Source organism: Cupressus sempervirens, chromosome 7 (assembly GCF_028749045.1).
Source record: "Cupressus sempervirens isolate cs-2001-9-10 chromosome 7, ASM2874904v1, whole genome shotgun sequence".
Taxonomy (NCBI): Eukaryota; Viridiplantae; Streptophyta; class Pinopsida; order Cupressales; family Cupressaceae; genus Cupressus; species Cupressus sempervirens.
This window is the reverse complement of record NC_143124.1, coordinates 159,272,839-159,289,202: the sequence shown is the minus strand read 5'-3', so window position 1 is coordinate 159,289,202 and position 16,364 is coordinate 159,272,839. Positions and strand designations below refer to the sequence as shown.

At 34.0% G+C, this 16,364-nt stretch overlaps 1 protein-coding gene across 8 annotated transcripts in view; it reads right to left on the bottom strand.

Annotated features, from left to right (window-relative positions):
* Nucleotides 1-359: 359 nt before the first annotated feature.
* Nucleotides 360-16,364, bottom strand: part of LOC149545998 (protein MLN51 homolog) — a 40,926-nt gene continuing 24,921 nt past the window's right edge. For 4 of the 8 annotated variants that reach the window (XM_089790930.1, XM_089790929.1, XM_089790934.1 and 1 more), the window contains exon 11: nt 360-992. The gene's annotated coding sequence lies outside the window, so the exon portion shown is untranslated. Of the gene's footprint in view, nt 993-1,456; nt 1,912-16,364 lie in introns of those variants that run through there. The other 4 variants (XM_089790932.1, XM_089790937.1, XM_089790936.1 and 1 more) reach the window with 2 other exon arrangements.

The window sequence follows — 16,364 nt, the reverse complement described above, 5'->3', positions numbered from 1 at the left end:
CATGCCAATTTTCAAGGTTAAGCATTTCACTGCCCCACTAAATTTAAATCGTCATAAAATATATTTTATTTTACAAAATGCAATACAAATTAGACTGCAGTTTTTAATAAACCATGTCACATAAGAATAATACACTTATCTAACACTATTCAAACTCATTTACAGAAAAAGTAACGCACAACAAAAGATCACATAGCGTTCTATCCAACATAGAAGGAAACAAAATGGATAGGCAACTGAAGGTTTTGATACTCTAGAAAAATATTAAAAAATAAAATAATCCTATAGATTAGTGTGTTGTTTTATTTTAATAAGAATTTGAGACCAGTAATTAAACTGCCGATGATCCCATGACAAAATTGGTACAAGTTATTTCAACTTTATGTATAGCGTACTCATTTAAAGACACAAGTTTTCAACTATACAGAATGTCTCAATCTCAATTATAGCATATATGGAGGCCTGGAAAGTAATCGATTGTAAAATAACCAGTAGCGCACTTGAAGGTTTGAACCTTCTAGAACACAATATCTCAAACCCAAATTATACAATAAATGAAGGATTACAAATTAATCAACCATCTACTTGCTGGCAGGATATACACGGTAAATAGATGATAAGCAGCTTGATCCCGAAAGAAGGGCAAGTGCTTTCTACCACCTACGATGGACATTTGTTTCTCCCAATCTCACTTGGCATAACACTACCTTGCAAAACAAGAAGCTTCAAAGCGCAGACTGTACTGTGTACCAATTCCTTTATCTGTATCTGCAGAGTACGATATGAGAATATATACTAATGGAGTCGGTGTTTAAAACAAACCATGATATGATCCTTTGACCCCTTTGAAATTTTGTCCAACTTTAGAATAGTGTCACCCAAATCCAAAACAACTATTGAACGAACCATTGTAAAATTCATTACAACTCCAATTCTTATCCATCACTGCAGAAGGTCCATAGCACACGAAGAATACAGTGAAATCCTTATAGCTGAAAAGAAAAATGCTTCATATCATTAGCTGAAGGACTTGTCTAATGTGCAAAGAGAAAATGAATATGACCTTAAGCATTCCCAGTTACAATACTGGCAGAACACTATAACACAATAGAAACTTGTCCAATGCCTTATGCTGACAAATGAAAATGGATACAAAAGCTAGGACTAAGTTGAAACTTGTTCACATTCCGCACATTAATGACCACAACTATCGCAACAAAATTTTAATTCAAAGCCAACAATATGAATAAGGAATCAACATGCATGAATTTTCACACTATATTCATATCTACCACTAGATTTCTGTTTTCATGGGATTTCAAAACAAGTATATTTATTGTAAATCATGTCTATCCAAAGTATCTGTTATTATCCGAGACTTGTTATAAAATTAATCCCTCTAGGCTCTTTACTCTTTAGCCTCCTTTCAAGCAACTCTGCATACCTAAAGTAGGTATTACCACAAGAATAAACAATTGATCTTTGATCGTCCATTAAATCAAATGTCAATTACAAATAAACCAACATTATTATTCTAATTATTTGGTTATGAATTACTTTAGCTGCACATAAATAAGGTATCCTCATTTTAACTTCAAGTTTTTAAAGATACGCGAGAATAGCTTACAGATCAACCAAGTCACAAGCCTCCACAAATTCAGGAGCAGTCAGACAAGTTAAGAAAATAGTTCCCAAACAAATCCCCTAGCAAATGGAAAGATTGCACATCAAGAGAGCAGCACATCAAGAAAAGAGATTGCAAGGCATAACAAGGTAACCACGTCTAGGCTCTTGCAAGTAGTAGAGGGCATTGATTTAATTTTGGAGTTACAGTAATTTTGCTTTGACAGTTGGTAGCTGTATTTTCATCTTTTGAAACTTTTATTGAACCTGTCAATGAATATTGGCGACCTGCCATTATATAGCAACGATCCATTAGACAAATGACTATTCTCTTTCTGAAATGGTTCTCCTTTATTTAAAAACTTAAGAAACGTTCATAATTTTGTCTATTTCTTACCAAATTTATCCCATGTTCCCTTACAAAGCATTTGGGAACCTTGAATTGTTCCTATGTACATCATAAAATATTAAGCACACTATCTCATTTTTGCTAATTGTAATTTTGGCCAATCTGAGGTTGAGAAGCATACATAGGATAATCAGATATCCAACAATGCACGGGATTGATACATCAGAAACAATTATGCAAAAAGCTGCCTCGATAAAAGACAAATTAAAATGTAGCAAACTGATTTCTGCCACTCCACTTTGACCTATGGACTGATGCATATAAAATAAGAGCACCAAAGACCAACAGTTCCTTCAAGTCTTTAAAAATAATCAACATTTTGCATCTCCGCTTTGGCCTATGGCACTTATCCATACAAAAGAAGGGCACCAGAGGCCACAGTTTCTTAAAGTCTTCAAAAATAATCAACATTTCAGAATTTTTTATATTGAATAAGTTTACAAATATGGCTCATGAGAGCGGCTGATTACAAATAAGACTAATACTTGGGTCCTTATGAGCATTTAATGAGACCAATACTTAACTCCTTACAAAAACTAATGAGACCAAAACTAAAGCTATTATGAGCACTAACAACAAAAATAATTAGCTCTTTCTGAACAGTAACAATATATGACTTAGATGTCCACTAGAAGCAAACAATGCAAACACAGTCACAACTTTCAAAATGACATTAGATATTGCTTCCACATTAGAAGCTGACAACAGAAAAGCAAATGTCACAACCTAGAATTTCAAATTAGATTTCACTTGGGAATTCGATATCGGTCCAATGTTTTAACCCATTGAACTCAACCCTTTGAATGTATTGTAGCATCTTAAGAAAAATGTGCACCTTTAAACTTTGCTTTGAAAGTCAGCTATGTAATCAATATTTGAAATTTGTATACATGCAATGCACATGTTCGTTAGAGTCTTGAGAGAGAACGGTAATTCAACTTCTCAACAACATAAAATAAAATAAAATATTGATCAATTTTCTCAGTAGTGTTTTAGCCCTATGAAAGAATGTTTCGCTTTAATAACTTAATTTCTCCGGTCATACAGAGGGTTGCATCTTCTGCAGCTCATACTTATTCCATCATGGTGAGCACAAAAAACCCTGTTGCAAAACTTGCAGGAGCTGCAAATTGAAACCACTGGCAAGGTACTCACAGACTTAACTCACCACCAAGTTATTCAGAAAATTAAGTAGTAATCCTTTTATGGAGACAAGCAGATACCAGTGCGGTCCATTAGCCACACATTCAAAGAACAGACCGATTTGAGTGGTGGGAAATTCGAAAGAATACAATCAGGAATAGAAGGGCTTCAACAGCAGTTGTGGAATAAGCGATTGCATAAGACAGGATAATTAATATCAACAAATCCCAATGCTAATTATTAATATATCGTCAAAAGGGAGTCCAGAGAGTTTTAACACAAGTTTGGAGCTCTTAACTTTAATCTAAGCCCTCCTGGTATTTTCCTCACAATGAAGATTAGTGTTCACTACTTGTGAATTCTGTTCCCACTCTGCTAACATAAGCAAATTGTCTGACTAATAGATCTCAACATTGCAATCAATCTCTGTTATGATGCATATGCAAATCTGTATGCCAAATATGAACCTGAAGATAGTTTGTTACAGTTAACTATTATGTGAACGCATTCAATTTCAGGTTTAAAGGAAGGTAGTGTCATTATTCTATTATGCCTTTTTGGGGATATTTCAAAACTAATCAAGAACCCATCGCTATTGAAATTCCAAAGGGGTGCTTCTAAATACCAAGAACATCGGCCATGATGGTAACTGGCTTGTTGCACAGCAACTGACAACTGTTTTTGTAACTAGTGTACCAATTTTTTTTAGTAGTTTAATTACTGTTAGGCTTTTAGGTTTTTTGTTTTTCTTTCTTACTTTTCCCCATTTTGTTTGGGTTCCATTTAATAGTTCCCCAGCAAGAAGATGCAGCAGGACCATCCACTTCATGAACACCATCACAGCTGCAGCTTTTTTTCGACATTAATCATAAAAGTAATTTGAAGATTATCAATATTGAACCTATAATTTTAGTTTTTGTATATTGAAACAAGCTGATATGTATCTAAACAATGTGTATTTAACTCTAATTCTGTTCTATGTATAAAAGTAATTAATAATGTGCTCCCTCAATAGCAAATTCCGTAGCATGCATTTTTCCAATATAATAAAAATTGAAATTAAAAAACTGTGTACTTATCAATGTTCAGAAACTCTACAGAGTTCTCCCTGAATTTTTGCCAGGTCCTAATGACATAATTTTTGGGTTAGCTGACTTATTCCCAAGTCCAAGTTTTTCCACTACATGTTGTCCCCCAATTCAGCATCTCTAAAAATCTTTATTGTCTGATGGCATTTGCAAATTAATGATGTATTTAATCAGGTAATATATTGTTAACTTAAATCTTAAGGGGTCAAACTCAAAGGAATCCCAACACATTAGCATCAAACGTTTTCATCAGGTATTAGAGAACAGTTTGGCATCTCCAAGACATTATATGATTATATGAACTGCAATTCAAGTTTTCTTGTGGCTTATGTTGCAACCATATTGCATTTACCCCTTGTTCTCTCTCACCTTGTTGGCGTGAATAGGGTGTTGTACCTAGTATGGTCATCACCTAGGTCCAAATCACACACATTCCTTAAGTTTACTTAGGGACTGCATCGGAATACTTCTGTTGATTTTGGGTAGCTGTGAGATAGATCTCCTACCTCTGTTGATCGTGTGATAGTTCGCTTTCAACAATCATTTTGCACTGGTGTTGTCTTCATCAATATCGGGCCTATGTCCTGTATTTTATTCTCTCCATGTTCTCAGTTCCTCTCTTTAGTGAGCTAAAGAACTTTGGAGGCTTGTTTGTATTCCATACTGCGGCTCATGCATTGCATATGTGGCTTTCTATGCTGAGGCACCTTGCTTATTTGGCATCGTGTTTTTCCCTGCATTGTATACCAAGGCATCTTGCTTTTTTGTCATCCTGTTTTTCCCTGTGCCATTTTCAACCACTCATCTTTGTAACTGAAATATTAAAAGGAGACTACTGTATATATCTCTTTGTTATTGTTTTGTTTTTTCTCTCTTTGTCAGGTTTTTTCGTGTCACAGAGTCCATTTCGTGAGAGTCAGTGATTCTGAGTTAGATATATTGAAATAAGTATTTGTCAGTTTTATGCAGTGTTTTGTGTATATTAGACTGCCATATGTATATTTGAGCAGTGTGTGTAGTAATACTCGGATTGTTTAACTTTAACTCTGATCATTGAGTTTTAAAGACTTCAAAACAAGACATATTGCAATCAGTTTTTGTAATTCTAATAAAGGATCTATGTTTTGGTGGTTGGGATGTTTCTCTCATTGAGGAGGGTATTTTCCAGGATAACTACTTGTGCTATCTGATTGCTTTGAATTACTGCATTTCATTTATTTTGCAATTATTTATCTCTCATTATAAATTTAACATGGTATCAGAGATCAGAGCGGGTCTATTTGCAACGCTCTGACACCAAACCAGAAGCATCTAAGTTGTACTATTTGCTCTGCTTTCAGCTGTTTGTTTTCAGCTATTGACAATGGTGAACAGTCTACAGGTTGAAGACAGATTGGATGGTTCTTCTAACTTCTGTTCACAGAAGTTTACAATTTGGATTACTCTTGAAGAGAACGATCTTCTTGACTATATAAATTCTGATGAACAAGACCTTCTAAAGAAATTGAAAAAGCTCTATAGAAAAAGAACAAGGTCATGGCAACAAAGATCCTGATTGATTCAGTTAAGTATCATCCGGATCTTGTTATTTCTAAGTTGAGTTCAGCCAAAGAGATGTTTCAGACTCTAATGGACCTAAAGAAATTGAAAAAGCTCTATAGAAAAAGAACAAGGTCATGGTAACAAAGACCCTAATTGATTCAGTTAAGGATCATCCGGATCCTGTTATTTCTAAGTTGAGTTCAGCCAAAGAGATGTTTCAGACTCTAAGGGACCTATATGAATTCAACAATACCAGCAGAGCTCTAGCCCCGAGACATCAACTTCTGCATGTTAAAATGGCTAGAGGAGAATCAGTGGTTTCATATTTCATGAAGATTACTGAATTAAAAGATCAGCCTAGTGAAATTGGAGAATCTTTTTCAAATAAAGATTTGCTCATGCTTGCCATGAATGAACTTCCCCACTCTTGGGAATCAATCATTCAAGGTGTCCGTGGGAAAGATGGTCTTCCAAAATTTGATAGACCGAGAATTGATTAAGTTCAGGAAGAATGCAGACTTGAAGCTAGAGGGAATGGACATTAAAATCATCATGAAGATGATCAAGTACTTGCAGCCCACACCTCAAAAGGAAAAGGAAAGGCAAGGTAATTTCAAAAGATTCAGAGAGAAGAATTTTAAGTCAGCCCCTGATTCTAAGAAAAATGACTTTTCTAAGATCCAGTGCTCCTGATGCAAAAAATATGGACACTTTGCTGGTGATTGTACCTCAACACCAAAGCCTCAAGCAGCTGCTGCAAATGTTGAGAACTCTTCTCAAAGACAGTCAAGCAAAAACTTTGAAAGTTTGTTTTTTTATTTCAGCACTCTCCAGCAATGTCCCTACCAACAATGATACATGGTTGATTGATGATGGAGCATCTCACCATATTACTGGTTACTGTGAGCATCCCTTCCACTTGAAAGAAAATGATTTTCATCTTCAAGTTATTATTGGTCATGATGCAAGATATTCTGTGAAGGGTGTTGGTTTTGCTTACTTCTAGTTGGATTGCAGAATTCCTCTTCATTTGAGTGATGTTCTCGGCATTAAGAGGAATTTGATTTCTATTTCAGCATTAGAAGACAAGGGCTATCAAGTTGTTTTGCTGATGAAAACGTTCATGGATGAAAAAGTTATTGGATGAAAGAACTCCAACATTCAATCAAATCGTAAGATTGGAGTTCATCAAGATGGTCTTTACAAGCTTTCATCCTTCCCTACTCTTGCATTAGCTCATGATTCTTCTAGTGAGTTATGGCACATTAAAAAGGTTGTCTTCTATGGAGAAGGTTGTAGTTGGCCTTCCAGAGCTAAACCAAAACCATGAAGGTGTCAGCAAGAGATGCACTCTAGACAAGAATAGTAAAAGTACTTTTCATGGTAGTGAAAGTAGAGCAAAGGAAATCCTAGAGTTCATTCATTCTAATTGATGTGGTCCTATGTCAATTGCTTCCCTTAGTGGTCTTTGATATTATGTTACCTTCATTGATTACTTTTCTTTTAAGTGTTGAATTTATTAAGTCTAAATAATCTTTAACCATTAAATATAAATATAAATAGAAACTATGTATTATCACAACAGCCTCCCTTAATGGTTAATCTATCCACTACACCGAGCTATCCCCTGAATTTGACAAACTTATCTGCACCAAGAAGTTTGGTGAGAATGTCTACAGTATAATCCGTTGTAGGAACATATTGCAAGTCTATTGTCTCGTCTTCAACCAACTACCGAATGTAGTGACAATGAACATCCACATGCTTGGTTCGTTCATGAAAGACTGGAGTCCATGCTAACTTTATAACGCCTTTGTTATCAACAAAGTGGTTGATCCTGTTGGTAACATACGCATATCCCTCTATATTCAGCCTATGTTGAGGAGAGAGAAATTGCATGTTGCTTCTTATTCGTCCATGTGACGGCATCGGATCCCAAACTGAACACATATCCAAAAGTTAACTTTTTATCATCAACAAAACCTACTCAATCTGAATCTGTGAACCCACTTAGTCTGGGATTAAGTCTTCAAGAGTAAAGAAGTCCATAATCAATAGTGGCCTTCACATAACGAAGCTCACGCTTTGTTGTCATCCAATGATCAACCTTGGGAGCTATCATAAAGTGTGAGATGTAGCTGACTGCAAAGTTGATATTGGGTCTAGTAGCAAAGAGGTAGATGTGTTAGTTTTCAGGTATCACTGCAAATGTACTAAGCATTGCCTGTTTGGTATGGGTTTTCCACTTTGCAACAATCTCTTATTTATATTGATAATAAATCAAGAGGAGACATGTCCTTTTATGGGACATGTCTATTCATTAAAATGGTAACAACATAATTATATATAAAATTTATTATTTAATTAACTACACACACACACATATATGTAACTTCAATTTAGTCTCAAAGTTTATCCAACTGAAGATACCAAACATTAACACTCCCTCTTACCTAGGGAGTATAAACACAAGACAAATATTACACCATTGGTAATATTAGGACTGAAATATTTTAAGGATATCTTTGATCAGAAGATATCCACTATTTTGATATCATGAGTATTGGTCTCCCAAAATGCATGATATTCACCAATTACTCAAATATTTGATATCACATATGATATCAAGAGTATTGGCCTCCTAGAATATCAATGATATTCACCAAGTACTCCAGATAAGGTTTGATATCCAATCTGATATCTAGAGTATTGGCCTCCCAAAATATCAAGGATATTCACCAAGTACTCAAAATAAGATTTGATATCACATCTAATATCAAGGGTATTGGCCTCCTAGAATATCAATAATATTCACCAAGTACTAGCCTTCCAAAATGTTGAGATGCAAGATATTTACCATATACTCAATTTGTTAGATCTCATAATACAAGTTATTGTAAGATCGTCAACTTACAAGTAACTTCTACAAACAGAAGTGACAGCATTTGGAAGTCATCACTTCCCCATGATGTACACAGGGAATAGGCCCATAAAAATCACACATTCACACATATGGATTTTAAACTCCCTCTGAATTATCAATCTTTAGAGCTTCTCATCCAATGTTGCCTCTAATGAAGTGTTTAGACTCCCTATGAATCTAATATTAATCTTTTTTTTCCTGCAAGAGCATTCTCGAAAAAAATCAAGGCAAATTATAACGTTTTTTATAGTACATATTAAAAATAAGACAAATTACTATTATACTCAATAATATCATTAGGAATAATCAGATATTAGTAATAATCATAAAAGTGTAATATTAATCCTTTAGAATAAAATATTTATTCAAAATGTTCTTCTTATTTACTAATTGTATTCAATATTTTTGATTAAATTTCATTCCATATATATTCTTAATGAGAATATTTAGAATTCACAATATCACTAAAATTTTATATTATTAAATAATAATAATAAACATTCACTTAATTCTACGTACCTCAGTGGTGGGCCTAGCTTTTCTCGTGTGGCATGTGCACCTGAGGGACCCCTTATTATATTTAAGATATCATTTTCGGTAGTTATAATAGTCTTACCGAATCACATTTTCTTCTTTACAACCATCCTCCCTATAATTTGAGGTGGGCCCTAGATGATTGATTGGCCTCGTAACGGTGCCCTTTATTGTCTGATCGTATTTTCTCTGTTTCTTGCCAGCTTAGGAGCGCCCTACTTCCACACGAGGACTGCAATAAAAAGAGACCACATTATTGCGCAAAAGCAACACCTCCACCTCCTGGTTTCAAACTCTAATATCTTCCCCAATTTTGGGTGCTTAGTGGCACCATACTAGGAATGTCCAACCCCACATAATGTGTGCCCGAGCCAACTTAAATATGCCCCATATTCAAGCTTCGATGCCCTTTTTATTTGTAAAAATATGTTTCCTTTGATCGTTAACTCTGTTGTATGCATTGACACAACATGTGCGGTATGTCAGTTGGCTTTGAGAGATTAATCGAGCATCTGATGTTAATGCCATTGTGATCCTTTCTCTACTGTGATACTTATTCTCCTCCTTCCAAACGATGGTGATTAGCAGCTCTTCTCCTAGGTTTGTTTCTCTGTTTATCACAAACAAGTTGTGTGGTTTGCTTCCCATTTGTTGATTCCTATTCATGTAGATCTTATTTCCTTCCCTCTTGTTGACGTGGAGTTATTTGGCATTTTTCCTTCTATGTATCACCGTGAAGGATGGTGATAATAGCAATTAGTGTGCATCCCTAACAATATGCAATGGTGGTGTAGTATTTATTGACTTTCACTTCTACGTTGACTTCCTCTTTTTGTTTTTGCGTTTCTATCATCCATTTCTCTATATATTCTATCGATATGTGTGACAAAAAATCTGATGTAGGTTCTGCATTCGCAAGAACATTGTATGACATAACATTTGTGATAACTTTAACCAAACCGTAAATTAGATGTGACAATCTCAAGGATATTTGTCCACCAATATATATGTAACTCTCTCAATTCCCATGGAATGCCCGAATATGTTTGTAGCTCACTCTTTCGTAGGTTATCCCTATTAATGCCTCACCAAAGCAATATGATTGTGTATTAGCGAACTGTACAACATATGAAAGGTTCGATATTGAGAAATAAACTCCATTTCTGAATGCACTCAACATGAATTCTCAAAATTCTTCATGTATTCTCCCTCCATCATATTGCATCTCTCTTTTGTTTCTTTATGTTTGCAGCCTAGCTCTGATACCATGTTAGTTTTCAATTTGTGTTTTCTACTTTGCAAAGTTGTCAGTTTGACCGGAAAATTGTAAATCATTCTCGTTAATTATTTATCGATCATTTTATATCACTCCACTTTTAACTCTTGTTTTGATATTTATTAGTTGTTATCTCTACTTTTAACTATTGATTTTCTTTTTCTATTTATTTAACCATGTTGTCATATCTATTTATTTAACTTTAGATTTTTTAAATTAATTTAGATTTTAGTGTTTAAATTATTTTTTATATTAGTTTAGTTTTTTCTTTAAATATTGTTTTTTAGTCTCTATAATTTTTTTAGTCAATATATTTGTTAGAGACATCGCTATTTTTCATATTTTTTTTATATAATTACTTGTGATCTCCACATTAACTCATGTTGTGATATCTATTTATTTAACTTTTGATTTTAAAAATTGATACAAGTTTTAGTTTTTAAATTATTTTTAATTTATTTTTTATATTAGTTTATTTTTTCTTTAAATTGCTTTTTAGTTTCTATAATTTATTTAGTAGACGTTATTTTTTTATTTTATTTTTTGTATTTCTCTTATTAATTTTTCATAATAGATTTTTTTATAAGACTTTTTTAAATGATTTTTTTCTTTCATATTTGGTAAATTGAATTTAAATAAAATAATATTTATTAATTTATTATCATTGTTGCAAGCACAAAAGCGTGCGACTGCTAGTTATTTTTATTTTAAATTATATTTTGTTCTAGACCTTTTAGTAATTATATAAAGTGTCAAAATTGTTTTGCAATTAAATCAAAGTCTTTTTGAGTATTACTTTTTTAATTTCAAGATTATTTTTTCCTATATACGCAAATTTCCATTAAACAATCTACAATGACAAGTACTCTCTTGGTATTTTTGATTTTATGTATATTTCTATATTTTCCTTTTATTCTATTTAAATTTTATTAAAATTTCAAGATCATTTATTAAAATATAAATATTATAATTAATTTGAAAAAATTATTTTTATGAGATAAAAAATTTATTAATTTTAGGATTCTTTATTACCTATAGTTTTTATTAAGTTAATTGTTTTTTTAATTTTAGATCTCTTATCTACATTCCTATTTCATTTCCTTTTCTTGTCCTTATTTCATGTATTTTAATATTTTAGTAAAATTATTTTTAGTATTTATAATTAAATTTAGTCGTTTTAGTTGATTTAAATTTTTGTTTTTATTAGATATAACTTATAGTTATTTTAGTTTTAGATTTTTTTGTGTATAATATTTTTGATCTATTTTGCACGCAATCTCCTATCAGCTTAGTGTTGCATGCACAAAAGCATGAGACTGCTAGTACATAAATGTGTCACATATATGTAACTTCAATTTAGTCTCAAAGTTTAGCCAATTGAAGCTACCAAACATTAACAAGATGAGGTTGTCTACTAGTTGCATGTATGTAGTGTAATCCACTAGAGGAGAATCAAACTTTACTGATAACTTCAAACCTTTCTCCATCAGTGTAGATGCAGGCTTGCAATCCTGCACACCAAACTTGTCTAACAAAGCCTTGGCATATTTGCACTAAGAAATGAAGATACCAAAAGATTGTTTCCAAACCTCAACACCTAGGCAATAATGCATGAGCCCAAGATCAATCATATCAAAAAACTGCCATAAACTCCGTTTGATTCCTTGAATCAAAGATTTTGAACTACCAATGATGATCAAATCATCCACATAAATGTCTAGAAGGATGATGTCACTGTCAATAGTCTTGATGTACAAATTTTAGTCTAAAGCTTCTAGAAACTTTGATCACTAATATGTGAACTTGATGTTCTTTACCATCAACCTACCAGGAGGCTGCATCATGTAGACCTCTTCTTGTAAGTCACCATTCAGAAAAGCACTCTTGACATCCATTTGATGGACATTCCACCCAAACTATGTTGCCATGGCTAGGAAAACTCCGTTAGAGCTCATATTTGTGGTAGGGGCAAAGGTCTCATAATCAATGCGTTGATGTTGATAAAAGCGTCCACAAGTAAATGAGCTTTGTACTTATCCAAAGTACCATCAAACTTGTATTCTTTTTGTAGACCAATTTGCAGCCAATGGGTTTCTTCCCTGGTAGAAGGTCAAAAAGGACCCAAGTGTGATTCTTCAACCATCATAAGTATCAAGAGATGCTCTATGATTAGGTTCCTCATTAGAAGAATCTAGATAAAAATCAAGTGAAGCATCTGCAAATCAGGGTGTTCCTACAGGAGAAGTCGAAGGTGTTTGTAAAGGAATCTAATATAATTGGAGTTGTTGGAGCTATTGGAGCTCTCCCATCAGCTGGACCTTATGAAAGTTGAACACAAATACGGTCTTCGTTGCTCATCAAAGACATCACGACTGTACAGGAGACAAGATGTCTCAATGTCAATCATGCGGTAGGCTTTGTGAAGACTATCGTATCCAACTTGATGTGTGACGCATCAAGGATCCAAACAAAGGCAAGAGAGCCAAAAACTTTCAGGTGAATGATTTTTGGCTTGTGACTTGACCAATAACCGCCACAATGGGTAACCAGTTCAACAGGTAAACTGTAGTGTTAATTGCTTCATCCCAAAACTTCTTCAAAACATGTCAATAGTCGAGCATGGTTCGAGCCATCTCAGTGATTGTTCTATTATGACGTTCAACTACACTATTTTGTTATGGTGTGTGGGATGTGGTTAACTGGCACTTGATGCCATAATAGAAGCTAGCGAACTCATTAGAACAAAATTCCACCCACACCCCCCCCCCCCCCATTATCTAAAAGTAATAATAGATTTCCCAAACTCTTTTTCAACTAGAGGTTTAAACAACTTCTGAAATATAGTAAACACTTCTAATTTTTGTCTAAGATAATAGACCCACATTTTTCTAATGAAATCATCAACAAACAAAAGAAAATACCTAGGCCAAAGAACAAAAAGGAGTGGCCATAGGGCTACAGGTATCCGCATGAACAAGCTTAAGTACCTAAGAAGCTCGCCATGAATCAAGTGTGCGTTGTTGCTTCTCAGCCTACATGCATCACAAACTCCAAGCTATTGAGTCTGAATCTCTCGCAATCCTAGGACAAGCTCTACACAAGTAAGCTGAGAGAGATAATGCACATTTAAGTGCCCGTCCAACTAATAGAAGACTATCGAGCAATCATAGCTAAGTCCCAAGAATCACCAAAATCATTAAGTCTGACAAGACCATGATCCTCAAGGCCAACTGCAACAACAAACTGAGTCTACCTGTCAGTGATGGTGCACTAACGTGAACTGAAGCTGACATCCAATTGTTGACAGTGTCGCAGCAACTGACTGGTTGAGAGTAGATTTAGCTCAATCCCTAGAACATAGTACACATCGAGGAAAATGAGATTCTTCCCAGCAAACTGAATCTAAATGTTGCCTTTGTTGACAACAATGTACTCTTCCCTTCCACCAAAGATAATTGAATCTGTAAATGGTTGGTAGTCAATGAACCAATCTTTGTGGTGGGTGAATTGATGAGAGGCACCTGAATCAATGTAACAAACAGACGAGTTGCCATGATCTGCAGGTCTATAGCCATTGACTTTTGGCTGCAAACCAAATTGCTTAAATAGGGCAGCTAAGCGTTTTTAACATTCAACCTTCATGTGACCATACTTGTAGCAGTAGTTGGCATTGAATGTTCTTTTTCTTGGATTTTTTTATGTTGGGGCAGAGGACTTCCACTGAGAAGACTATTGTGAATGAGACTTGCTCTTATCCTTCTGAAAGGATTTAGCAACAAAGGCTTATTACGATAATAGATAGTTTCTATTATCTTTGTTTAGTATCTAATGGTTATCTATTGAAATCTTCTGTAAATATTAGAATGTTTCTAATATTTAATTTTATGTTCCTAGAATAGAATGTTTTAGCTAAAATAGAATGTATCTATTTTTTTACGATTGTTTCTTAAGGAAACATCGTTCAATCTCTTGTATAAATTGATCTCTTGATCATTGTTAATAACAAGAAAGTATTTTACCAACTACTTTGTAATATGGTATCAGAGCCAACACTAAATTTTTTTCAAAATAATCATAATTTCTTGGTTGAAATTATTATTTGCCTTTTATTTTCAAATTTATTTACATGCATATTTACTTCCAACTCTCTCTATATCCAACTAAGGTTTTCTTTCTAAGAGATCTAAATCTGTCGACTTTTGGTTTGGTTCTGCAACCCATTTCCATCCAAATCCGATTGTTTTTTCTGCACATTTCTACCATTTTTTGTGGTTTTTTTGTAGTACGGCCATTTTTGTTCAAAACCCTAATTTTCCTGTTTGCAAAAAAAATTTGATTCCAAATTCTTGGTGGGTTTTTCAAGAGGTCAACTAGGTTGTCAAATTTTTCTGAGTACCTCGATTTTCGTGCCTCAATTTTCGAGCCAGCCAATCTAGAAACCGACAACATATTCTTTCTAGGTTTTTTGAGCTCTCTTCTAGGTCACCCTTCAAATTTTCTAGGTCTCTACTTTTTTAGGGTTGCATGTTGTTTGCATGCACTGCTTGACCATGCAAAGTCTCGTATTTTGCCTTCCTTAAAAATTCTGGTGGGTTTTCATAAAAAAATTCCCCAATAAAATTTCTAATGGGTTTTCATATATTTTTCCCTAAAAAAAATTCTTATGGGTTTCTATAAATTTTCCCTTAAAATTTTCTGATTTTGTAATTTGCAAAGTTGTGTGGAATTCCTCTATGGATTTGTAATTGTTTCTTCAAAAATTATTATCTGTTGAGTTTTATCGTTTTTTCTTAAAAAACGAAGCTTTGTATGTTGGGTTTTGATTGATTTTTCACCTCAAAAATCAAGTTGGGTTTTAATTGATTTTTCACCTCAAAAATAAGTTGGGTTTTGATTATTTTTCACCTCAAAAATCATGTTTGGTTTTGATTGATTTTTCACCACAAATATCGTGTTCAATTTTTTCGATTTTCTCCTCAAAATCATGGCTTTTTGCAGTTTCTTCTAGAGCATTATGACAATGGGTTTTCATATATTTTTCGCTAAAAAAATTCTTCTAGGTTTCTATAAATTTTCCCTTGAAATTTTCTTATTCTGTAATTCGCAAAGTTGTGTGGGATTCCTCTGGGGGTTTGTAATTGTTTCTTCAAAAATTATTATCTGTTGAGTTTTACCATTTTTCCTTAAAAAAACGAAGCTTTGTATGTCGGGTTTTGATTGATTTTTCACCTCAAAAACAATGTCCTCTCCTCCATCTTGCATCTAATGGAAAGCAATTGATCGCAAATTTCTTGAATCTGCTCATCCATGACAATAGAAAACAAAGTATTCTTGAGAAAGAAAGCCCTCCTTTGTCTGAAGTGTCTTGAGATGCTCCTGTATCTCTACAAATGTCTTGCCAGATGGAGTATGGGGAAGTTGATCATCAGCTATCGATAATTTGAGAAGCATCACCGCTCCTAATTATTTTGATCATATGTACCCTAACCATTACTAGCTGCAATCAAACACTATGTAACACCCAAAACAGTCTAATCTGTATTTCAATATTCAAAGATTGTTAGTCTCTGCCACTTCCACGTGCCATAATTGCAACCATTGAACTTCTAATTTCCCTCGAGCAAAACATTACGTGAAGATGCCATGGCATGTTTTTTGGCGAAAAAGTGAAAAACTCGTGAAGGCACATACTTTGAGGCAAAAGATTGAAAGACCCAAGAAAATGAAGAGGTAGCTAGAAGAGAGCTCGACCTACAAGAGAGCTCGAAAAACTTATGAGGAATATGATGTCGGATTCTAGATCCGTTGGCTCAAAAATCAATGCAA